The 25,579-nt window shown below is 28.7% G+C and overlaps 2 protein-coding genes across 5 annotated transcripts in view; one reads left to right on the top strand and one right to left on the bottom strand.

The window, feature by feature from the left end:
* Positions 1 to 25,579, bottom strand: part of LOC111418227 (venom serine protease-like) — a 74,302-nt gene that overhangs the window by 19,902 nt on the left and 28,821 nt on the right. The gene's annotated exons all lie outside the window — the stretch shown is intronic.
* Positions 18,385 to 25,579, top strand: part of LOC111418631 (dystonin-like protein short stop) — a 218,934-nt gene continuing 211,739 nt past the window's right edge. For all 4 annotated transcript variants that reach the window (XM_071198177.1, XM_071198179.1, XM_071198187.1 and 1 more), the window contains exon 1: positions 18,385 to 18,872. The gene's annotated coding sequence lies outside the window, so the exon portion shown is untranslated. The remainder of the gene's footprint in view (positions 18,873 to 25,579) is intronic.

Here is a 25,579-nt window from a genome sequence, read left to right on the forward strand (position 1 = left end):
AAGTCATTTAGAAATAATATTAAATCGTAATAAAAAATGTGAAATAATGCAATCTATTCCAACTTTGTGTAAAACCTCCGTAATTTACAGGAAACTGTAAATTTAATTTCTTGGACGACACTAAAACAAAAGTTTATTTTTAGTTTTATTTATATTTTTGTAATCAGAAAAAAATAACGAATTTATTAAGCGAATAATTAGTGGTTGTTTCCATTTAAAAAAACGAAAATTGTGATAATATCTCAAAATCTAAAACCGACAAAATTTTTTTGACTACGTCATCAAATTCTCTGTAAAAAAGTGTCCATAGTTATAATACTCCACCTACAATAATAACCAAGATAATTACATTTGCGTATTTTACGATATTTTCAATTTTGGCCTCTAGCGGAAAAACAAAAGACGATAGCGCTATGACGTTTTCGGCATTAGCAGTTTCTCGAAAAACGAGATCATGACATGTCAGCTACTTTTTTTCTAGCTCTTATAGTTTCCGAGATCGCCTATTCGGACATCGAATTTGAACGCCCTGTACATTTATATTGTGTTAAGTAACTTTTGAAGTAAATGTTTGTGTTTTTTTTTAATTTATTTACTTTTGTAAAGTGCCAACAGTTACGGTTTTGTCTTATTTTCGTAGATGGTGTCCGTGCACAAAAAATTGTAGACAAAGCCCCCAATTTTCGTGGATTCTCAACTACCTAACAATGTGGAATATACTGTAGTTCAAGAACACAGTATAACAGAGGTAAATTCTAATTCCAATCAACAGAACACAGCAAGGAATTTACAAGATATGGAGATAGAAATTAGTGAAGTATACTTCTTATCTGAAGATATTTAGGAAGACGAAAACATAGAAGTTACTGAGAAAAATGCCAATGAGACATCACAAACTGAAGACACAGATTATCAACCTACTGTAGTTCAAAATTGCAAAGAAAAAGGTTCGGAGCCTAACTCATCGGAAGATATTTCTAGGGATGAAATTGTGAAAGGCAGTGTGGATCAAAATACTACTAAAACATCAACAGCCGAAGATCCAGATTATCGACCTACTGAAGACTTGAATACCGAAGAAGAAAATGCGGAAAACGAGGAGCCTTTGAGAAGAAAAAGACTAAAAAGACACGTTAAAGAAGCCAACTGGAAGAGGGAGCAGAATAAAAGAAGAAGAGAGATAGCGACTCGTATAAAGAAAAAAAGATAGTTGATGGGAAATGGGAATACAGCATTCCAAAGCAACAGCGAGTTCTGAAAGAGAGGTGTTCGTGTAAAATATCTACCAAAAATCTTGTTCAGCAAAAAAGCCTAGTTTGAAATGTTATTTACTTTCTATTTCTTCGGAAGATAGAATTCGACAGTTTTTGGAAATTGAGTTGGAAAGAAAAGAAACTTTTTGTGCAGCTGAATATGAAATTGGGTGAAACTCAACGACACAGAGATCGAAAAGAAGAGGAGAACTCACGAGGGGTAAATAGCTTTAATTACTATTTATGAAAAAACAAATCGATCGATTAGTAACATTTTGACACACACCAACAAGTTTTTCTATTTTTAGATATCGTTGAAATACCTTCAAAAATCTTCGAAATTAATTTGTTTAATTCTTTTATCCTCGTTAAGTACCCTAGCTATATTATTAATCGATTTGAACCATTTAGATTCACACCATGGAGTTTTTCCCATATTCTGAAGACTTACAATTTTCTGGAAAGCGTCTTCTTTGATGTTATTAACATGTTTTGCATTTATCATGAAACTTCAAGATGATTCCAATCGGTTACTATCATTTTAATACACGCTAACAAGCTTTTTCTATTTACTGGTATCTTTGGAACACATTCAAAAAACCTTAAAATTAATTTTTTCAATTCTTACATCTTCGTTAAGAACACTAGATATCATTTTAACAAATTAAAATAATTTTCACTCGCCAACAATCTTTTACTATTTGCATGTATCTTTGAAATATCTTCAAAATATCTTGGAAATTAATTTTTTTTCATTCCTTTATCTTCTTTTTAGTTTTTCGAAATGACACTTCGAACTTGTTTCTGAAGAGGGTTGCAATATGGCATCCGAAACGTCAAACAGTTTTTCAAAAGATGCACTGCTTAACCCGAAAGTTTCTAGCTCTAGTGATAGTGCTACTATTAGTTCTAGTTTTAGTTTAATTAACATCGGCCGTGAAAGCCTACGTACTTTTACCTTGAAAAATCTTGGAAATTAATTTATTTCATTCTCTTATCTTCGTTAAGTATCCTAGCTATGTTTTTAATCGACTAGAACCGTTTAGATTCACATCAATCAGTTTTTACACTATTCTGAAGTCTTTAATGTTACTAACATGTTTTGGATTTATTAAGAAACCTCAAGACGATTCCAATTGGTTAGCACCTTTTTGACACATACCAACAATGTTTATCTATTTCTTGGTATCTTTGAAACACTTTAAAATAAACTTTATCAATTACTTCATCTTAGTTAAGAACACTAGGCATACTTTTAACCAATTAAAACAATTTTGACACACACAAACAAGCTTTTGCTATTTACAAGTATCTTTGAAATACCTTCAAAAACAGTAAAAATTATTTTTTTTCATTCCTTAAAAATTCTTTTTCGTTAAGTGTGATTAGATTCACGCCAATCAGCTTTTCCCATATTAAAAAGTCTTAAAATTTTCTGGAAAGCATCTCCTTTAATGATATTAACATCTTTTGCATTTATTAAGAAACATTAAGATGATTCCAATATATAAGCACTATTTTAACATACACCATCAAGTTTTTCCTATTTGCTGGTATCAAAAAACCTTCACTGCCCAAACAATTTCTGCTTAGTTACTAAAATAAGTTTATAGGTCGAGTGCAGATCATTTGTATTGTATTTATAAGCCCCTAACATTTAATCATCGCGCTTTAAATTTATAATCGACGGATTTTTAATTCACGTTTTTGCTTATAATCAAATTTGTCGCCATTACTTCCTAAATGTTTTTCATAAATCTTGCTACATCGCGTGTTACTTTTCGCTAAAAATCAAAAATAGATTCGACTTTATAACTCTAACTAATACAACCTTGTCTAGACTACGCGGTAATTTAGTTCGATTAAAGAAAATAATTAAGCAAAAATAACGATGACTAATCAATCAGATTAATAAACCGCAATGATTAATCTCAATTACACGATTTAATTAAATTTTGAATATAACCGATATCAGATATATTTTTAAACCGAATCCAACAAACAAATTTTCTGTGAAAAAGAAAACTGTTTTATAGTTTATAACGGCAATAGCTACTTATAACTGGAACTTATTGAATAATTTAGATGACTGGAAACGGAGGCAACGAAGCCGATCGATGCAAATCATCAAGAAAACATAGAGATGTAAGTCCGGATAATATTAACTGTAATTACTGTTCCAGCTACCGATTATTTATTAGTGGTTATTACGGTTATTCGAACGTATGGTTATGTTTGGAAAAGATTTTTTTTCTGATAACGATATTTGTCAAGTATTTTGTACTTATCAGAACTTATACAAATAATTTTGCAATAATATAATGAATGTGCGTTGTTAATGCAAAAAAAAATATAAATTTAAAACTTAATGCTGCAGGAAACTACCGATGCCAGTGATTTCCGGCTTTATTTCCCTTTTTAAATCAACATGTCTACTTGACGGACAGCAACAGAACTCGTTCCACCATTCTGAACGTGTTATAAATGTATTCGATGACAACACTGATTGATACTTATTACTTCCTTTTATAGCAATACTGAATTGTATACTACGCATTGGTATCTAGATACGTCGTCATGATTTAATAAAAATATACACCTCCAAGAATAAATTGATAATTATTTCTTTATTGAGAATTTTGATAAGACAAAAAAAATTTAAAGCAAAAATAAATAGTAGTTCTCAGTTCACGACTTTAAACTACTTTAACTTGCAAATGAGTTTTGGCCTTGTGCCGTGTTTGTGTAATATTCCGAGAGAAGGAACTGAAATGAATATTCACACGAGTCAATGAAACGGGTTCGTTTCGTTTTGTAGTTGAGACTGAAATGAAAGAAAAGCACGCAGAATCAGAAATCTGTATACAGGCGTGGTTGTCTCTCTTATACAATGTACGCGTGTCTCTTCAACGTAGATTTAAAATTCCATTTATTTACTTTTTTTAATCTCAACTTCTCTTTTCTTTTATCCGCATTCAATACGGAGCATCACGTCATTCTCGGCGCCCGGAATCCTGACTACGGATGCAAGTCAATATCCTGGAGGTTGCTCCAGATATTGATCTGTGTTAAAGTTTGTTGTGCTTTTGTGATACGTTCAATATCTTTTGATTAAATTTTTCATTAAATTATCAAATATAATCTGGTTCGAAGTTAAAGCCTTCGTACTTATATTATCAAATATAATGTTTAATTAAATAAAAATTCTTTAATTAATAAAACTTAATTGCAATTCCACGGAAATTGTAGTAGCTTAACCGATTGAAATCGTGCCACACGTATTTAAAGTAAAAGAACTTGAAGTTGGACAATGAGGACGTTTCATCATGTACAGTGTGTTAATTAATTATCGTAGTCGACGTCATCTTTGCAAGTATGCAACCAATATCACAGTGTTTTTATTGCAATACGCAAATCGCGTATACTACGTCTCCTCCTGTGATATTGGTTGCATACTTGCAATGATGACGTCGAGTACGATATTTAATTAACACACTGTACATCATCTAAGTATCAGCTACGATTTGTATTTATGAAAGATTTGGAAAATAACCTTGCAACATCTCAAATCCAATCCAGGAAATTCAAGGAATTTCCTTGATAATTGAATGTTGCACGATGTTGTTGGGATCTTAGGAATTAGGAGCTAGGAGTAGATGGTGGTTCCCCGATGGTGACTGCTTCTACAATCTGTTGTTCGGATTACAGAATAACCAGAAATGACGCCAATCTTCTTGAATCTCTTCTTAAAAATGACGAAATTCAAATCGAAGTCAAAAAATTCGGTTCCTCCAACATCAAAGGAACCGGCATCAGTGTCCTTTCTGTTTATTCTGTGTTTTGGACTATCATCTTAATTAATTTAAGCTGTTCTTAGCTATATTAAGCAACAAAATTAGACATCCTATGTTCATTTGCAACATATCACATCATATCATATTGAATCGGATTCCATATTAATTCATCTTTCTTTTAAGATATAGATTATTAAAATAACTTAAATTATTGAAAAGCTACCTAAGTAGAAACTTAGTCTTAATTTTAGTAGTACTTTTCCATTTTTAGATAAAACAAGCTCTTCTGCTTTCGAAAGGAACACTTGAAAATCTCCACAGTACACCACGGTCTATCAACAAACATTAAAAAAAATTATATTGACAAGGATTCGCTAAAAAAGAACCTGCACGAGTCGGTGTGAAATTCAAAAATTCTCTTCGATGGGCTTGGTTGTTTGAATTTATTTTTCTGGATTACCCCGCCAAACAGCTCAGTACGGAACATCTTGCGTTTCCACAAATGGAGGTTATTTCAGCCTTAGAACTCCTATACAAGTCTAGGGTGTGTAAGCAGACTCAATTTAAGAGTAGTATGTCGCTGGATGTTTTTGGTTATCTACACTGGGCCATCATTTTTTGGTCGTCAGAGGAGGCCCAGATCAAGGCAGATCATCTCTCCACGTTTGTCTGGAAATAATGAATAGCTCCTTACAATTGGCTGAGTGAACGGTGCCGATTGTGTCTTTGGAAAATTTGGGTTGAGACTCATAACGCGGCAGAGTTCCACCCCGGTTAAGAAATAAGGAAGAATCAAGGTGTTGGGACCAAATTTAATCAGGGCAGAATTTCCGGAGAGGTTGTTATCGTTGGAAGAGCTCTCAGCCGACAGCGAGTATTATACATATTTGCCGAATTAATCCAGGAAGAGAAACGCCCTGCATGTCCACCTAAGTATTTATACTATAAATAAGATATCTCAAAAAGGTAACTTGATCCGGCAAAACTGCTTATGCATTTGTGATCAGTGACCTTGAAAATACTGGAAATAATACCAAAAATGCGAGAAGATTTGGAAAAAATGATTATTTATTGAAAAATGGTAGCAGTATCTCCTATTCTACCAACAGTATTTACTCAGGTGTATTTTTATTTTTAACAGTTTAACAAGCTAAAACATATGATTTAAAAGATATAGAGACTATCACCAACATTACTACTTATAGATGTAAAATGAATCAATTATTATCTCCGAGATAAATCCTTTCTAGTCTTCTGTCAGCTGTATCTAGTTTTCTGACAACAGTTCAGAGGCTTTTGTCTACTTATCTAGTCTCCTAGTCTCCTGCTAACAGTATATGGTCTTCTATTACTTCTATCGATGCCAAAAGTCAAGACCCCTCACTTTAGAGATCGATATCTTCGCAACCGCTTGATAAAAGAATTTGCGGCAAGTTCGTTGTAATCACCGAACATTTCTACGTAACATATGTGAATTTGAAGATTTTCGATTTTGCGGCTTTCCTTTTATCACGAGTTAAATGAAAAAGTACCCGATTTTTAAGAGTGCTGGTAACTTTGTCCACTTTGCGAGTTTCAGTTTTTCAAAGTTATGTCACTGTAATTTTTTATGGCAATTTATGCGAATTATAAATTAAAAAGAAACAGAAATAAACCTGCGGGTGAGGGGGGGTCCGTCCAATTAGAAGAGATGTTCTTTTTCTAGACGCGGAACCGAAATTTTTCACATTCACATATGTTACGTAGAAATGGTTAGTGAAATGATCTGTAAGTAGTCTCTAATCTCCTAAAAGCTGTAACAATTCATCAGAAGTATAAATAGTCTTCTGCAAATAGTATTTAGTCTCCTACAGGCAGTATCTGCTCCCATACAAGCAGTATTAACTCTGCGAGTTATATATAGTCTTCTGCAAACAGTATTTAATTTTTTGTTAGCTGTATTTAATCTCCTGCAAGTACTTTTTAGTCTTCTGCAAACAGTATTCTGTTTCCTGTAAATAGTATTAATTCCTGCGAGTAGTATATCGTTTTCAGCAAGCAGTATTTTGTCTACACGACAAAATTTATTAACTTTAGACATTAGTAACGCGCGGAAAAGTCAATTATATTAAAACAGGTAGTATTATTGAAAGTAAATAAAACTTACATCTCATAAAAAAGTTCACAATGCAAAACATCTACTCTTATACAACTCAAAAATTAAGGAATAAATATTGCTTAGAGACTGGATGTCACTTCTGAAGTATATCGTTCCTCCTTTAGTAGTACATTTCTTTGCCCAAAATGTTCACGTTGTTAAATTCAAAAACGTGCTTCGTGTCAATCGAATTTTGAGACAAAGCACAACATCTCGTGCCGGTTCTGATATCGCTCCTGTGTTTACCTAAACACTTCTTGAGCCATTGGTTCGTTTGCCCTACGTAGCATCTAATATAGCCACCAAATGGTGCATAATATACAACACCTGATTGGAAGTCTTTATCTATTTTGTCCTTTTATGTAGAAAAATAAGATTGGAGTTTAAACGGATAATGTTCAATTATTTTTGAATTGTCCAAACAATTATTATCGTAAAAAATCTTGATTAATTTATCAGTGGAAACACTGATAAATTACCGGGAACAAATGTAAGTTTCTTGTATTTGAAAGTGATGTAGATTGACTTAAATTAACATCCTTATCAAAAGAGACGTTAAAAATCAGTTTGGTCAATAACCTATTCTTATAATTGCTTTTTAAAAACATATTTTTTAATTTCTTTAAGTTTGTTTGTAAAAAAATGCTATTAATAAAGGATTGATAATATTTTCCGCTGTATTTAATCTCCTAAAAGCAATAACTTGTCTCTTACAAACAGTATTTAGTCCCCTGCAAGGAGGGTATTTAATCTCTAATATACAATATCTAATCTTATGCAAGCAGTATCAACTCCTGCGAGCAGAATGTAGTCTTCTTCAAACAGTATTCAGTCTCCCACAAGTAGTATCTACTCTGATACATGCAGTATTACCTCTGCAAGCTATATATTGTCTTAAGCAAGCAGTATTTAATCTCCCAAAAGTAGTTTTTACTCTTCTGCAAACATTATCTAGTCTCCTATAAATAGTATTAACTTCTGCGAGCAATATATCGTCTCCTGCGAATATTATGCAGTCTTATCCAAAGAGTATTTACTCTCCTACAAGTAGTTTTTAATCTCTTGTAAGCAGTATCTTGTCTCATACGAGCAGTACATAGTATCCTGCGAGCTATATCTAGATTCCTGCAAACAGTATTTAGTCCCCTGCAAGGAGCATTTGATTACCTGCAAGTTGTATTTAATCTCTAACTTATAGTATCTAACCTTATGCAGGCAGTATTAATGCTTGTGAGTAGTATGTAGTCTTCTGTAAACAGTATTTACTCTCTTACAAGCAGCATTTACTCCTATACAAGCAGTATTAACTCCTACAAGCAGTATATCGTCTTCTACAAGCAGTATCTACTCCTATACAAGCAATATTACCTCTACCAGCTATCTATCTGTAAATACAATAAGCTATCTAAAACAAATGTTTAATGACTTCTTACAAATATCAAAGTCTGATTTACGTTGTTTGATGTTTATGAGTAAAATGAAGAAATCCTTAATTTATTTTTTATGCACGGAAAGTGCGACCAAGTTCTTAATAGAACTTGCAACATATTTAATGAAAACTATCCACATTTACCTCCAATGACAAAAGGTAAATTTAGAAGAATAGAAGCAAATTTTACACGAATTAATCACGTATTAAACTGACCAAAAAATGTAGTAGATAATGCAGCGGAAGAGGTGAATACCTTGGCTTATACTGAGCCCAGTCCCAACGCCTCAGTTCGAGCTGCCAAAGAAGATCTGGGAATCATACAATTATACTACGAACTTTGTCACGCTTTTCAGGTATAAAAAATAAATTACGAATTTCTTAATTTGTGTAAATAGTACTTCCGTTATTGTTATCGATTTTAACTCTTTTTAGTAGTAATATTAAGGGACCTAACAGATAATTATTAGCTCACATTCATCAAGTGACATAAACAAATGAGTCTTTGACAAGAACTCATTGAGAAGGCTTGTTTTCCATGGCACACTAAGCTAAATATCCATATATGTGTGCATTTTTTAAAAAACCCTAATTATCTCCCAAACTATTAATGGTAGGTATAGAACATATCGGATATAAAAGATGTAGAATGAGACACCGAAGACGACTAAGTAATAAAATACGTGCCATTTAAAAAAATTAAGTTATGGTACTTCCAATTTTCCAAAAGTTAAATTGCCACAGTACTGAATCCTAAATTAATATCCCAAAATTCGAGTGTTCAAAAAAATCGATTTCAAACAACGTTTGTATAAAATATTTTTTTGTTTTTCAAATGATTTAGTAACTATCGGGTATATGTAGGGCACGGAACTATTGTAACAAAACGATACGATTTCCCCTCTCCACTCGTTTTCAGAAAATTTCATACAAAAGTTGTTCTAAATTAAATTCTAAAACGATTTTCTCAATAAAAAAAATATATATATAAAAATTTTTTTGAGATTATGTTCTTAATTATTGATGAAATCAAAAATTTTTATTAACAATATTTGTTTAGAATTACTTCAGGAACAGAGTTTGTTAATACAATTTTTTGCTAACTTGAAATTTTAATTTCCCTCTGAATAGTATGCTATCAAAATTAATTATCTCAACAATTATTGTTTTTATTAAAAAATGTTTTAAATAAAATTTGTTTCAATTTCGATTTTGAATCAATTATCATAATAAAAAATGGTTACCTCTCTATTAATTAAGCATCTAAGTATAATTATGTATAAAAACGGAAAAATTATTATTTCGAGGTTATCTCCTTAATTATTGATTAAATCAAAAAAAATTGTTGACAAAGTTTGTTTAGAATTGTTTCAGGAACAATTTTTGTTAACACAATTTTTTTTAACTTGAAATTTTAATTTCCCACTGAACAGTATGCCACAAAAATTAATATTTTTGAGGTTATATCCTTATTGTTGATTTAATCAAAAAATGTTGTTAACAAAATTTGTTTAGAATTACTTCAGTAACAGTGTTTGTTCATACAACTTTTTGCTAACTTGAAATTTTAATTTCCCTCTGAATAGTATGCTATCAAAATTAATTATCTCAACAATTATTGTTTTTATTAAAAAATGTTTTAAATAAAATTTGTTTCAATTTCGATTTTGAATCAATTATCATAATAAAAAATGGTTACCTCTCTATTAATTAAGCATCTAAGTATAATTATGTATAAAAACGGAAAAATTATTATTTCGAGGTTATCTCCTTAATTATTGATTAAATCAAAAAAAATTGTTGACAAAGTTTGTTTAGAATTGTTTAAGGAACAATTTTTGTTAACACAATTTTTTTTTAACTTGAAATTTTAATTTCCCACTGAACAGTATGCTACAAAAATTAATATTTTTGAGGTTATATCCTTATTGTTGATTTAATCAAAAAATGTTGTTAACAAAATTTGTTTAGAATTACTTCAGGAACAGTGTTTGTTCATACAACTTTTTGCTAACTTGAAATTTTAATTTCCCTCTGAATAGTATGCTATCAAAATTAATTATCTCAACAATTATTGTTTTTATTAAAAAATGTTTTAAATAAAATTTGTTTCAATTTCGATTTTGAATCAATTATCTTAATAAAAAATGGTTACATCTCTATTAATTAAGCATCTAAGTATAATTATGTATAAAAACGGCCAAATTATTATTTCGAGGTTATCTCCTTAATTATTGATTAAATCAAAAAAAAATTGTTGACAAAGTTTGTTTAGAATTGTTTCAGGAACAATTTTTGTTAACACAATTTTTTTTTAACTTGAAATTTTAATTTCCCACTGAACAGTATGCTACAAAAATTAATATTTTTGAGGTTATATCATTATTGTTGATTTAATCAAAAAAAGTTGTTAACAAAATTTGTTTAGAATTACTTCAGGAACAGTGTTTGTTAATACAATTTTTTGCTAACTTGAAAGTTTAATTTCCCTCTGAATAGTATGCTATCAAAATTAATTATCTCAACAATTCTTGTTTTTATTAAAAAATGTTTTAAATAAAATTTGTTTCAATTTCGATTTTGAATCAATTATCATAATAAAAAATGGTTACATCTCTATTAATTAAGCATCTAAGTATAATTATGTATAAAAACGGAAAAATTATTATTTCGAGGTTATCTCCTTAATTATTGATTAAATCAAAAAAAATTGTTGACAAAGTTTGTTTAGAATTGTTTCAGGAACAATTTTTGTTAACACAATTTTTTTTAACTTGAAATTTTAATTTCCCACTGAACAGTATGCTACAAAAATTAATATTTTTGAGGTTATATCCTTATTGTTGATTTAATCAAAAAATGTTGTTAACAAAATTTGTTTAGAATTACTTCAGGAACAGAGTTTGTTAATACAATTTTTTGCTAACTTGAAATTTTAATTTCCCTCTGAATAGTATGCTATCAAAATTAATTATCTCAACAATTATTGTTTTTATTAAAAAATGTTTTAAATAAAATTTGTTTCAATTTCGATTTTGAATCAATTATCTTAATAAAAAATGTTTACATCTCTATTAATTAAGCATCTAAGTACAATTATGTATAAAAACGGAAAAATTATTATTTCGAGGTTATCTCCTTAATTATTCATTAAATCAAAAAAAATTGTTGAGAAAGTTTGTTTAGAATTGTTTCAGGAACAATTTTTGTTAACACAATTTTTTTTGAACTTGAAATTTTAATTTCCCACTGAACAGTATGCTACAAAAATTAATATTTTTGAGGTTATATCTTTATTGTTGATTTAATCAAAAAATGTTCTTAACAAAATTTGTTTAGAATTACTTCAGGAACAGTGTTTGTTAATACAATTTTTTGCTAACTTGAAATTTTAATTTCCCTCTGAATAGTATGCTATCAAAATTAATTATCTCAACAATTATTGTTTTTATTAAAAAATGTTTTAAATAAAATTTGTTTCAATTTCGATTTTGAATCATTTATCTTAATAAGAAATGGTTACCTCTCTATTAATTAAGCATCTAAGTATAATTATGTATAAAAACGGAAGAAATTATTATTTCGAGGTTATCTCCTTAATTATTGATTAAATCAAAAAAAATTGTTGACAAAGTTTGTTTAGAATTGTTTCAGGAATAATTTTTGTTAACACAATTTTTTTTAACTTGAAATTTTAATTTCCCACTGAACAGTATGCTACAAAAATTAATATTTTTGAGGTTATATCCTTATTGTTGATTTAATCAAAAAATGTTGTTAACTAAATTTGTTTAGAATTACTTCAGAAACAGTGTTTGTTAATACAATTTTTTGCTAACTTGAAATTTTAATTTCCCTCTGAATAGTATGCTATCAAAATTAATTATCCCAACAATTATTGTTTTTATTAAAAAATGTTTTAAATAAAATTTGTTTCAATTTCGATTTTGAATCAATTATCTTAATAAAAAATGTTTACATCTCTATTAATTAAGCATCTAAGTACAATTATGTATAAAAACGGAAAAATTATTATTTCGAGGTTATCTCCTTAATTATTCATTAAATCAAAAAAAATTGTTGAGAAAGTTTGTTTAGAATTGTATCAGGAACAATTTTTGTTAACACAATTTTTTTTTAACTTGAAATTTTAATTTCCCACTGAACAGTATGCTACAAAAATTAATATTTTTGAGGTCATATCCTCATTGGTGATTTAATCAAAAAAGGTTGTTAACAAAATTTGTTTAGAATTACTTCAGAAACAGTGTTAGTTAATACAATTTTTTGCTAACTTGAAATTTTAATTTCCCTCTGAATAGTATGCTATCAAAATTAATTATCCCAACAATTATTGTTTTTATTAAAAAATGTTTTAAATAAAATTTGTTTCAATTTCGATTTTGAATCAATTATCTTAATAAAAAATGTTTACATCTCTATTAATTAAGCATCTAAGTATAATTATGGATAAAAACGGAAAAATTATTATTTCGAGGTTATCTCCTTAATTATTCATTAAATCAAAAAAAATTGTTGACAAAGTTTGTTTAGAATTGTTTCAGGAACATTTTTTTTTAACTTGAAATTTTAATTTCCCACTGAACAGTATGCTACAAAAATTAATATTTTTGAGGTTATATCCTCATTGTTGATTTAATCAAAAAATGTTGTTAACAAAATTTGTTTAGAATTACTTCAGGAACAGTGTTTGTTAATACAATATTTGCTAACTTGAAATTTTAATTTCCCTCTGAATAGTATGCTATCAAAATTAATTATCTCAATAATTATTGTTTTTATTACAAAATGTTTTAAATAAAATTTGTTTCAATTTCGATTTTGAAGCAATTATCATAATAAAAAATGGTTACCTCTCTATTAATTAAGCATCTAAGTATAATTATGTATAAAAACGGAAAAATTATTATTTCGAGGTTATCTCCGTAATTATTGATTAAATCAAAAAAAATTGTTGACAAAGTTTGTTTAGAATTGTTTCAGGAACAATTTTTGTTAACACAATTTTTTTTTAACTTGAAATTTTAATTTCCCACTGAACAGTATGCTACAAAAATTAATATTTTTGAGGTTATATCCTTATTGTTGATTTAATCAAAAAATGTTGTTAACAAAATTTGTTTAGAATTACTTCAGGAACAGTGTTTGTTAATACAATTTTTTGCTAACTTGAAATTTTAATTTCCCTCTGAATAGTAGGCTATCAAAATTAATTATCTCAACAATTATTGTTTTTATTAAAAAATGTTTTAAATAAAATTTGTTTCAATTTCGATTTTGAATCAATTATCTTAATAAAAAATGTTTACATCTCTATTAATTAAGCATCTATGTATAATTATGTATAAAAACGGAAAAATTATTATTTCGAGGTTATCTCCTTAATTGTTGATTAAATTAAACAAAATTGTTGACAAAGTTTGTTTAGAATTGTTTCAGGAACAATTTTTGTTAACACAATTTTTTTTGAACTTGAAATTTTAATTTCCCACTGAACAGTATGCTACAAAAATTAATATTTTTGAGGTTATATCTTTATTGTTGATTTAATCAAAAAATGTTGTTAACAAAATTTGTTTAGAATTACTTCAGGAACAGTGTTTGTTAATACAATATTTGCTAACTTGAAATTTTAATTTCCCTCTGAATAGTATGCTATCAAAATTAATTATCTCAATAATTATTGTTTTTATTACAAAATGTTTTAAATAAAATTTGTTTCAATTTCGATTTTGAAGCAATTATCATAATAAAAAATGGTTACCTCTCTATTAATTAAGCATCTAAGTATAATTATGTATAAAAACGGAAAAATTATTATTTCGAGGTTATCTCCGTAATTATTGATTAAATCAAAAAAAATTGTTGACAAAGTTTGTTTAGAATTGTTTCAGGAACAATTTTTGTTAACACAATTTTTTTTTAACTTGAAATTTTAATTTCCCACTGAACAGTATGCTACAAAAATTAATATTTTTGAGGTTATATCCTTATTGTTGATTTAATCAAAAAATGTTGTTAACAAAATTTGTTTAGAATTACTTCAGGAACAGTGTTTGTTAATACAATTTTTTGCTAACTTGAAATTTTAATTTCCCTCTGAATAGTAGGCTATCAAAATTAATTATCTCAACAATTATTGTTTTTATTAAAAAATGTTTTAAATAAAATTTGTTTCAATTTCGATTTTGAATCAATTATCTTAATAAAAAATGTTTACATCTCTATTAATTAAGCATCTATGTATAATTATGTATAAAAACGGAAAAATTATTATTTCGAGGTTATCTCCTTAATTGTTGATTAAATTAAACAAAATTGTTGACAAAGTTTGTTTAGAATTGTTTCAGGAACAATTTTTGTTAACACAATTTTTTTTGAACTTGAAATTTTAATTTCCCACTGAACAGTATGCTACAAAAATTAATATTTTTGAGGTTATATCTTTATTGTTGATTTAATCAAAAAATGTTCTTAACAAAATTTGTTTAGAATTACTTCAGGAACAGTGTTTGTTAATACAATTTTTTGCTAACTTGAAATTTTAATTTCCCTCTGAATAGTATGCTATCAAAATTAATTATCTCAACAATTATTGTTTTTATTAAAAAATGTTTTAAATAAAATTTGTTTCAATTTCGATTTTGAATCATTTATCTTAATAAGAAATGGTTACCTCTCTATTAATTAAGCATCTAATCGTAAGTATAATTATGTATAAAAACGGAAGAAATTATTATTTCGAGGTTATCTCCTTAATTATTGATTAAATCAAAAAAAATTGTTGACAAAGTTTGTTTAGAATTGTTTCAGGAATAATTTTTGTTAACACAATTTTTTTTAACTTGAAATTTTAATTTCCCACTGAACAGTATGCTACAAAAATTAATATTTTTGAGGTTATATCCTTATTGTTGATTTAATCAAAAAATGTTGTTAACTAAATTTGTTTAGAATTACTTCAGAAACAGTGTTTGTTAATACAATTTTTTGCTAACTTGAAATTTTAATTTCCCTCTGAATAGTATGCTATCAAAATTAATTATCCCAACAATTATTGTTTTTATTAAAAAATGTTTTAAATAAAATTTGTTTCAATTTCGATTTTGAATCAATTATCTTAATAAAAAATGTTTACATCTCTATTAATTAAGCATCTAAGTACAATTATGTATAAAAACGGAAAAATTATTATTTCGAGGTTATCTCCTTAATTATTCATTAAATCAAAAAAAATTGTTGAGAAAGTTTGTTTAGAATTGTTTCAGGAACAATTTTTGTTAACACAATTTTTTTTTAACTTGAAATTTTAATTTCCCACTGAACAGTATGCTACAAAAATTAATATTTTTGAGGTCATATCCTCATTGTTGATTTAATCAAAAAAGGTTGTTAACAAAATTTGTTTAGAATTACTTCAGAAACAGTGTTAGTTAATACAATTTTTTGCTAACTTGAAATTTTAATTTCCCTCTGAATAGTATGCTATCAAAATTAATTATCTCAACAATTATTGTTTTTATTAAAAAATGTTTTAAATAAAATTTGTTTCAATTTCGATTTTGAATCAATTATCTTAATAAAAAATGTTTACATCTCTATTAATTAAGCATCTAAGTATAATTATGGATAAAAACGGAAAAATTATTATTTCGAGGTTATCTCCTTAATTATTCATTAAATCAAAAAAAATTGTTGACAAAGTTTGTTTAGAATTGTTTCAGGAACATTTTTTTTTAACTTGAAATTTTAATTTCCCACTGAACAGTATGCTACAAAAATTAATATTTTTGAGGTTATATCCTTATTGTTGATTTAATCAAAAAATGTTGTTAACAAAATTTGTTTAGAATTACTTCAGGAACAGTGTTTGTTAATACAATTTTTTGCTAACTTGAAATTTTAATTTCCCTCTGAATAGTATGCTATCAAAATTAATTATCTCAACAATTATTGTTTTTATTAAAAAATGTTTTAAATAAAATTTGTTTCAATTTCGATTTTGAATCAATTATCTTAATAAAAAATGTTTACATCTCTATTAATTAAGCATCTAAGTATAATTATGTATAAAAACGGAAATATTATTATTTCGAGGCTATCTCCTTAATTATTGATTAAATCAAAAAAAATTGTTGACAAAGTTTGTTTAGAATTGTTTCAGGAACAATTTTTGTTAACACATTTTTTTTTAACTTGAAATTTTAATTTCCCACTGAACAGTATGCTACAAAAATTAATATTTTTGAGGTCATATCCTCATAGTTGATTTAATCAAAAAATGTTGTTAACAAAATTTGTTTAGAATTACTTCAGGAACAGTGTTTGTTAATACAATATTTGCTAACTTGAAATTTTAATTTCCCTCTGAATAGTATGCTATCAAAATTAATTATCTCAATAATTATTGTTTTTATTAAAAAATGTTTTAAATAAAATTTGTTTCAATTTCGATTTTGAAGCAATTATCATAATAAAAAATGGTTACCTCTCTATTAATTAAGCATCTAAGTATAATTATGTATAAAAACGGAAAAATTATTATTTCGAGGTTATCTCCGTAATTATTGATTAAATCAAAAAAAATTGTTGACAAAGTTTGTTTAGAATTGTTTCAGGAACAATTTTTGTTAACACAATTTTTTTTTAACTTGAAATTTTAATTTCCCACTGAACAGTATGCTACAAAAATTAATATTTTTGAGGTTATATCCTTATTGTTGATTTAATCAAAAAATGTTGTTAACAAAATTTGTTTAGAATTACTTCAGGAACAGTGTTTGTTAATACAATTTTTTGCTAACTTGAAATTTTAATTTCCCTTGAATAGTAGGCTATCAAAATTAATTATCTCAACAATTATTGTTTTTATTAAAAAATGTTTTAAATAAAATTTGTTTCAATTTCGATTTTGAATCAATTATCTTAATAAAAAATGTTTACATCTCTATTAATTAAGCATCTATGTATAATTATGTATAAAAACGGAAAAATTATTATTTCGAGGTTATCTCCTTAATTGTTGATTAAATTAAACAAAATTGTTGACAAAGTTTGTTTTGAATTGTTTCAGGAACAATTTTTGTTAACAATTTTTGTTAAGATGATTTTCTGACAACGAGTGGAGGGGGGAAATCGTATCGTTTTGTTACAAAAGTTTCGTGCCCTGCTAATTACTCACCCTGTATACTAACAATAAGTCTTATAAACGACCTGCTTCACAGCTTGAGCAATAATGCAGGATTTAAGGAAAATATTTCGAGGGCTGTTGGTAATTAGTAATTAGTAATTACCAACAGCCCTCCGTGTAATTACTAATTACAGTAGGTAATTCCCCGAAATGTTCGCGTTAGGTTTAGGTAAGCCTTCCCTATTATTATACATCTACATATAGAAAATTAATTAAAAAGTACTTCAAGCTAAAAAAGTTCGTATTAACTTTCACTATATCAATGTTAACTATTTAGATGAAATTTTAAAAAGATCAGCAAATATACTTATCTGTTAACCCTTTGTTATATTCAAAACACAAACCTAACTAAACAAAATGAACTGGTCGAGTCATCAAAATATTTTAAATAAATAGAATTCGCTTCCTGTCTTTCTTTCTTTTGTTTTAATCAAAAACCTCTAAGAATACCGGTAAAGAGAAAGATAAAAAGAGCGAATATAACCGTGAAAAAGACAAAGATAACGTACTGCTTTATAGCACCGGTAGGACTGTCTTTAGTTACATCCGTAGCTGGCAGCGCAGTCTCGATTCGGAGTCAGTGCCGGCGTACGATAGCAGTTGTTAACGAAACGCGATCGCGACTCGTCCACGGCCAACTTGAAATTCTCTATGAAAACATAAACGCGTGTTAAAAATTCTAGTATTTCCACCGATTACGATTTAAAGTCGAAATAATCGTTGATTATCATTGAAAAACCCCCTAAAATCGAAACCGTCTTTGTGAATCTGTGATAACATGGAAGCAAACTAACCTAAAAAAATATACCCTGGGTCCACGCCGACCCCGACAACTACAGTATTGATTTTCGTTTCCTAACCTACAATATTCGCGATATGATTAAGTTAAATAAATAATATCATCTACAATTTATGTTTTTTAACGCGAATTATGTAAAACTCATCTTTTTTTTGTAAACGAAAATGTGAGACTTTTTGTGATAATAGTTAAGTTAAGGGAGGAAATGTGTTCTTTAAAGTGTAGAATAAAGTTTAGATAATTAAATTGGTAAGTTTTTAATGAATCTTTCTTTTTATGTTGATTCCGATGTGTGTTTAAATACGCAAGTGTTATAATTGCATAAATGATGAGTTTATCTTTTGATATTTACCGCCCCGGTTTAATATTGCTATAATTTATTTTAGCGTGGATGATAGACAAACAATTTTACGACCGAGTTAGCACATCTTTATTACTATTGATAACGAAAGTATATTTCAGAAACTTTATTTATTTCCATAAACTGTTTAGGTTACGTAAATAACTGACTCTTCTTCAACATAACCTCAAAATAACCACGTCACTTCAACGAACATTTTTTTTAATTTGCAACTTAGCATTGATACCATTTCTATTTTTATAAGCATAAATAAACATTTTGAATTGCTTAGAACATGAAATCACTAAGTGATATGTCATGTATATAAATATTTAAATATAATTTTAACTTTTTTATACATAGTTAATTTCATTTCAGTAAGTTATTGACGTTAAAAAACTTATTTTATACTATATATATGTAGTCGATTTATTTATTTTTTGTATTTAAATATAATATAATATTGCGTTGATGACGTCATAGGAAAAATATTCAGAGAGGGTTGAATTAACCATAAAAGTGCGTTAGGGGTTGAAAGAGAAATATGGTCCCCTAGTTTTATATATTATTGATTTTTTCACTCCCAACTAATTCCTAGAAAAAAACTATGTAAATGCAACTATACATAATTATTAAATTTTAAAAGAATTTTAAATTAGTTTTTAATTTTGGCTAAAATTTAAGTTGGCAACATTTGTTATTGACATCTAAATATTGACACATAACCTTATTTCATCATATACAGGTGTCTCACGTAACTGGTCCGTTAAAACTTTTTTAGGTTCCACTATTCGTAGAGGTTTGAAATTTTAGCAGCATGGGTTGTTCATTCTAAACTTTCAATCTAAAATATTTTCAAGATGGCCACCACTTCCGGTCTACCGGAAGTAAACCACAACTTCGTTATTTTAAATGGAATGCTATAGTTTTTATTACACCTTTTAATTATACGTAAAAAAATATGTTGACTTTGATAAAAGTTGTTGGTACCTAGCATTTTTTGTTTTCGAGTTATTTTGATTTTAAGGTTTTTTTGGAAAATTTCACCATGCTCTTTAAAACCCCATATCTCAGCCAACGTTTATTCAAAAAAGATCTACATTGGCACGATTACTCTTCAGATGGTGTCAAATAGATTGTCATTTGTTGTATCGGAGTATCTTATACAGGCTGGTCAAAAATTGAATTACTGTTTCTCCACATTCAATGGGGAGAAAGTCGAAAATTTGAAATGGAACGCCCCATTTTTTTTAGCTTATCAGAAAGGGAATTTAATGCTCTACAAATTATCTATAAACATTCCTATACCTATTTATTGTAGTTTGCCTCATATTGGGAAATTTATTAAAACATGCACGAAATGCAGGTTTTTTTATTAGAAAGCTATGGAATGTTGACAGTTTTTGGTCCATGTTTGTTGTCATTAGTTACATTTGACGACTGGTGTAAGTCATTGAACATCATGGCAGATTATTCCAACGCCGATATTTGAAATTTATTTTGAATTGATGGCGAATGTAATAAACTTTTGGACAGGACGTGCCCATCATAAGGAAAAATTTCAAAAAATTGATAAAGATTTTCTTAGTTGTGGACATATCGAGACCAAAAGAACTCGCATATTTCCGGTCACCAGTGATGAAGACAACGAAATAAATATTTTATCGTATTTTATTGCATTTCCAAATTCAATTTAATAATTTGTTAGTTTCATTTATTTGATCTTCTATTTATTATTTTTGGTAAGTAAAAGCTAGTAAACTAAAGGATTATGAATCGTAGCTAATAGCAGAAATAATAATAGAAATAAATTAAACAAAAAACTGTCAAAATGTCAAGGCCTTTTAATAAAAATCCAAACGGTTTCCTGCATGTTTTGATAAATTCCCCAATATGAGAGAAACTACAATAAATTGGTATAGGAATGTTTATAGATAAATTGTAGAGAATTAAATCCCTTTCGGGTATGGGGAGTTCCATTTAAAATTTTCAACTTTCTTGCGGTTGAATATGGAGAAACGGTAATTTAAACGCCAATTTCGAGCTTTTTTGAATGAACGTTGGCTGGGATGTAGGGTTTTAAAGAGCATGGTGAAATTTGCCAAAAAAAACTTAAAATCGAAATAACTCGAAAACGAATCACGCTAGGTACCAATAACGTTTATGAAAATCAATATATTTTTTTACGTACAATTAAAAGGTGTAATAAAAACTATAGCATTCCATTTAAAATAACGAAATTATGGTCTACTTCCGGTAGACCGGAAGTGCCGGCCATCTTGAAAATATTTTATATCGAAAGTTCCGAATGAACAATCTATGCTACCAAAATTTCAAAACTGTACGAGTAATGGAACCTGAATAAATTCTAACGAACCAGTTACGTGAGACACCCTGTATAGTGTGTCCGTAAAGTAGCGGATATACAGGTGAGTCAGAAAGAATGGAAAATCCGAATACCGGAGATACTAGACACGAAAATATGATGATTTAACCTAACGTCTCGTATACAAATGTCAGTGGTTTTTGAAGCACAGGGTGTTGAAAGTTAAATTCTTATTTCGAAATTTCTTGATAATTTTGTACTATTAACATAAAATTTGGCAAATGCGAATTTGAAACTTGTTTTGTTATTGCAAGTAGAGGGCGCTAGATACACACTGCTCGTTTGATAAATCAAATCATAAGTTTCTTAGCTGTTGAGCTACAACCAATGAGAGCTACAAATAGCATTCAATTTTACATAAAAAAAGGTACTCTTATTTAAATTGTCTAAGTCTATCGGTTTTCGAATTATTTACTTTTAAATGGTTAAATGTATTTTTGCTTCTAAAATTTTTATTTTTTAACATAAGCAAAGTTGTCTTATTTTTCCGCTCATGTTTCGACAGTTGCTTGTTAATTGTCAACATTGATCTAATTTATGTGTGCAATAATCATTTTTACCAACAATAAAGTTATTGCTAATTTGTAAATGTCACAACATCAAGAGTTTTCTAATAGTGATAAGCGAGATATGATTTGTTGCTTTGCACAAACTAATTTTAATAGTTTAGCAGCAGTTCGGGCTTCTGCTCCACAAAAAAAATTAGTGTTAACGAAGAAGAGGAGATCCTGGTTCGAGTTGCAGAAAATCCATTATGCCCACTTTTTACAAAACAAATTACGCTATTTGACAAGATTCTGTTCACTGATGAAGTTTACAAGACATATTTCTTACGCTCGAAACCAAATTTTATGTTAATAGTACAAAAAGCTTAAAAATTATTAAGAAATTTCGATATAAGAATTTAACACCCTGTGCCTTAAAAACCACCGACATTTGTATAAGAGATGTTAGGTTAAATCGTCATATTTTGGTGTTTACTGTCTACGGTATTCGGATTTCCTATTCTTTCTAACTCACCCTGTAGAGACGATAAAATCATTATAAACGGTTTATGGAAAAATTCCTGAAACGGGTCTAAGGCTAGGTGTCCACTTGCGAGAGAAGCTATCGAGAGTTTTTTCTCTGGTGGACACGCATCTGAGAGTAACTATCAGAATTCGAATTTTGCTGCGAGAAGCTGCGAGTTTTCTCAATATAACACGTTTAAAGATGACGCCTAAAAGAAAATGGTCCCTGGAAGAAATATTTGAATTAATTGAAGTGTATGAGGAAAATTCTGTTTTTTGGAATACCAAATCTAAAGAACATAGAAATCGGGAAGCGAGGGATGCAATATTTTAACAAGTATTGAACAGAAATTTAAACGGGTTTTGTACCATTAGTAATATCTAGTCTTCTGAAAACATAATTTGGTCGTCTGACAGTAAAATTAAGTCTTCTGCTAACAGTTGGTTTTTTAGTAGTAGTGTGTAGTCTTTTGTAAGAAGGGTGTGCTTCATTTACAATATCTAGTCTTTCACTAGGAATACTTAGGCTTCTGCCAGCAATATCTAGTCTTTTACCAACAGTATTTCGTCTTCTGGTAGTAGTGTGAAATCTTCTGTAAGAACAATCAGCTTCATTTGCAACATCCAATCTTTCATTAGTAATACTGAGTCTTCTGCCTGTTTTTTTAAAATTTTGTACAACACTATTGCACTTGCAATTTTTTTACATCTATGTTTACACACACCAAACACTGAAAGAAAATAAATTTTACTTTCCATAACACGGAGACATTTCACTAGTGGGCACGGTCCTAAGAGAATTGTCTGAGAGAAAGCTCTCGGAGAGCTAAAACAGTTTCAAGTGTACACACAGTTGAGAGTAGATATCGAGAGTTACTTTCAGAAGTTTCTCTCAAGTGGACACCTAGCTTAAAGATTTAAATTTTTTGCAATTTTTTGCAACCTGTGTATTATTATTATTCATTAATTCATTATAAATATTGATCATTTTATACCTTTTTTAATTATCTATCCCTATAAAAATATTATTACTATATCTAATAATAATAATAATAATCTAATTAGTTTGTGCAAAACGCAAATGTTGCTAATAACGTTTAAGCTAATCAATAAAATGGGATAATTTTAAGATTAATAAAGATAATACTACTGTTTAAAAAATCTTATTATTGATAAGATATAAATGTATTGTTTAAAAAATTCCATAGAGATCTAACCTGTGTAAAAATATGATTATTCATAAGTATGAAATAAAAATAAATAAAACTTGTGTTTATTTATTGTCATAATTTATGTGATGGATGAGGCTGCAAGTCACTGCACCTTTTATCAAATCGTGCAGTAAACTGGATACACTCACCCTCAGATTGTACAAGCAATCTCCTACAAGTAGTACCCAATCTCCTAAAAGTAGTATCATGTCACTGGTGTGAAATTGTCCATAAATTTAATAAACTTAAAATATTCATAATTCCGTAACCAATCCGATTTGGGTCACCAAATTTCACATACTGGACACTCTTACCCTCAAGAACAGCCCACAACCCCTACTTGCTAAACAAATTTTTTCAATCCCTACCCCCGAAAAAGGGATGTTTTCACCCAGATGGGCATCTACGAATTAAGCCAAATTCTACCACATAATAGAAAACAATTCCAAGTATTTTTATCAATTTTCAAAACATCGTAACCCTTAATGATTTTCGAAAAAAAAATTAACATTATAAACCGCGGATGGGAAATTAGGGGTGAATTGATTAATTAATATTGACCTCGATGAGCATCTCTGAAATTGATGAAACTTTAGGATGACTTAGAGTTTTTGTAATGAAACATGCTAAAACAAGTAACACATAAAGTAACATCATATTTTTTGACATCGACGTTGATTTGCTCTCCTTTCGATGAAATGTCCTTTCTTATCGAGTCTTGTACTGTCCAAAATTTTGGCTTTTGAGGAAAATGGAAGGCTGAGTGATCTACCCTTCAAAACACTTGTTCCGTGATCAATTTTTAAATGTGTCATGAACTTTCCATGAATTCTTCTATATAGCAAGAAGGAGTTTACAACAGTCATATCAATTATCCTTGTGAACAGACACCAGTTCCATTTCTTACCCCTTATCGCTATAGAATGTTTTTCTAGGAGTCAATCATAATGCTACCCCACCCATGTATGTATTATAATGGTGAATCAGTCTTGGCTGAGCAACTTATACTTTTAATTTTTGTTCTCTGCTCCATCTTGCAACTGATGGTACTGGTTTTATGGTATCAAAATTTGCGATTATACAAACACATTTGTTTTCATACCATTTTACTAGCAATATTTTGTGTTTGCTATCAAATCTTTGATCATAGGATTCTGGACGTAACTTTTCTAGGTCTTTGGTTAATCGCAATGGATATTTTGCACGTACTTGTATTTCTTTTAATTGGCCAAATAAGGCGTGATTGCTAAAAAGATTATCAAAATATAAGCAACAACTTTTTGGACTTTTTACATCAGTTAGCAATTTCAAAATAACTCTAGTGCCAAGAAGTTCTGATTGTGATCTCCTTTCCTTGCCAGTATAAGGAAAAAAGAAATGGCTATATCCATCTTCGCCACAAAGTGCCCAGAATTTGTAACCAAATCGTATTGGCTTACCCTTTATGAACTGTTTTAGTAAGTGGTGACCTTACAATCATTTCATCTATGGACAGATTTTTTTGAAAAATACCAAAATTTTGAAAATTTGCAGTTGCCATATCTAACAACGGTCTAATCTTAAAAGATTTATCGCCCTTACTTTTATTAGCTTTGGTATTCTTCTGAAAATGTATCAATGTCTTTATTTCAAGGTAGGCATTTCTGCTCATAGCATTTTTTACAATAGGCTGTCCCAAATCGTCGTCTGATCCATAATCGTGTTCAGGTAGTAAAGTGTGGTACCCGCTAAATACAAGAAAGCCAATAAAAATTTCCTCGGCTTAGCAGTAGGCGGTCAAACAATATTAAAACATTGGCGGCGCGCAAAAAACATGTTCCCCTTGGTTTTGTGGAGATATCGTTGAACGACATATCTTTATAACGATAGGGACTAACGATATACTCCACAAAACATCACCATCCTAACTGAAGTCCCAATATTCTCACATCTTCTGCTTCCTTCTTTCCTTAAATCCTACAGGAATACAAATTTGCAAGTAAATATGCAGCGATGAGGCCCATTTTCAT

Source organism: Onthophagus taurus, chromosome 7 (genome assembly GCF_036711975.1).
Source record: "Onthophagus taurus isolate NC chromosome 7, IU_Otau_3.0, whole genome shotgun sequence".
NCBI classification, from domain to species: Eukaryota; Metazoa; Arthropoda; class Insecta; order Coleoptera; family Scarabaeidae; genus Onthophagus; species Onthophagus taurus.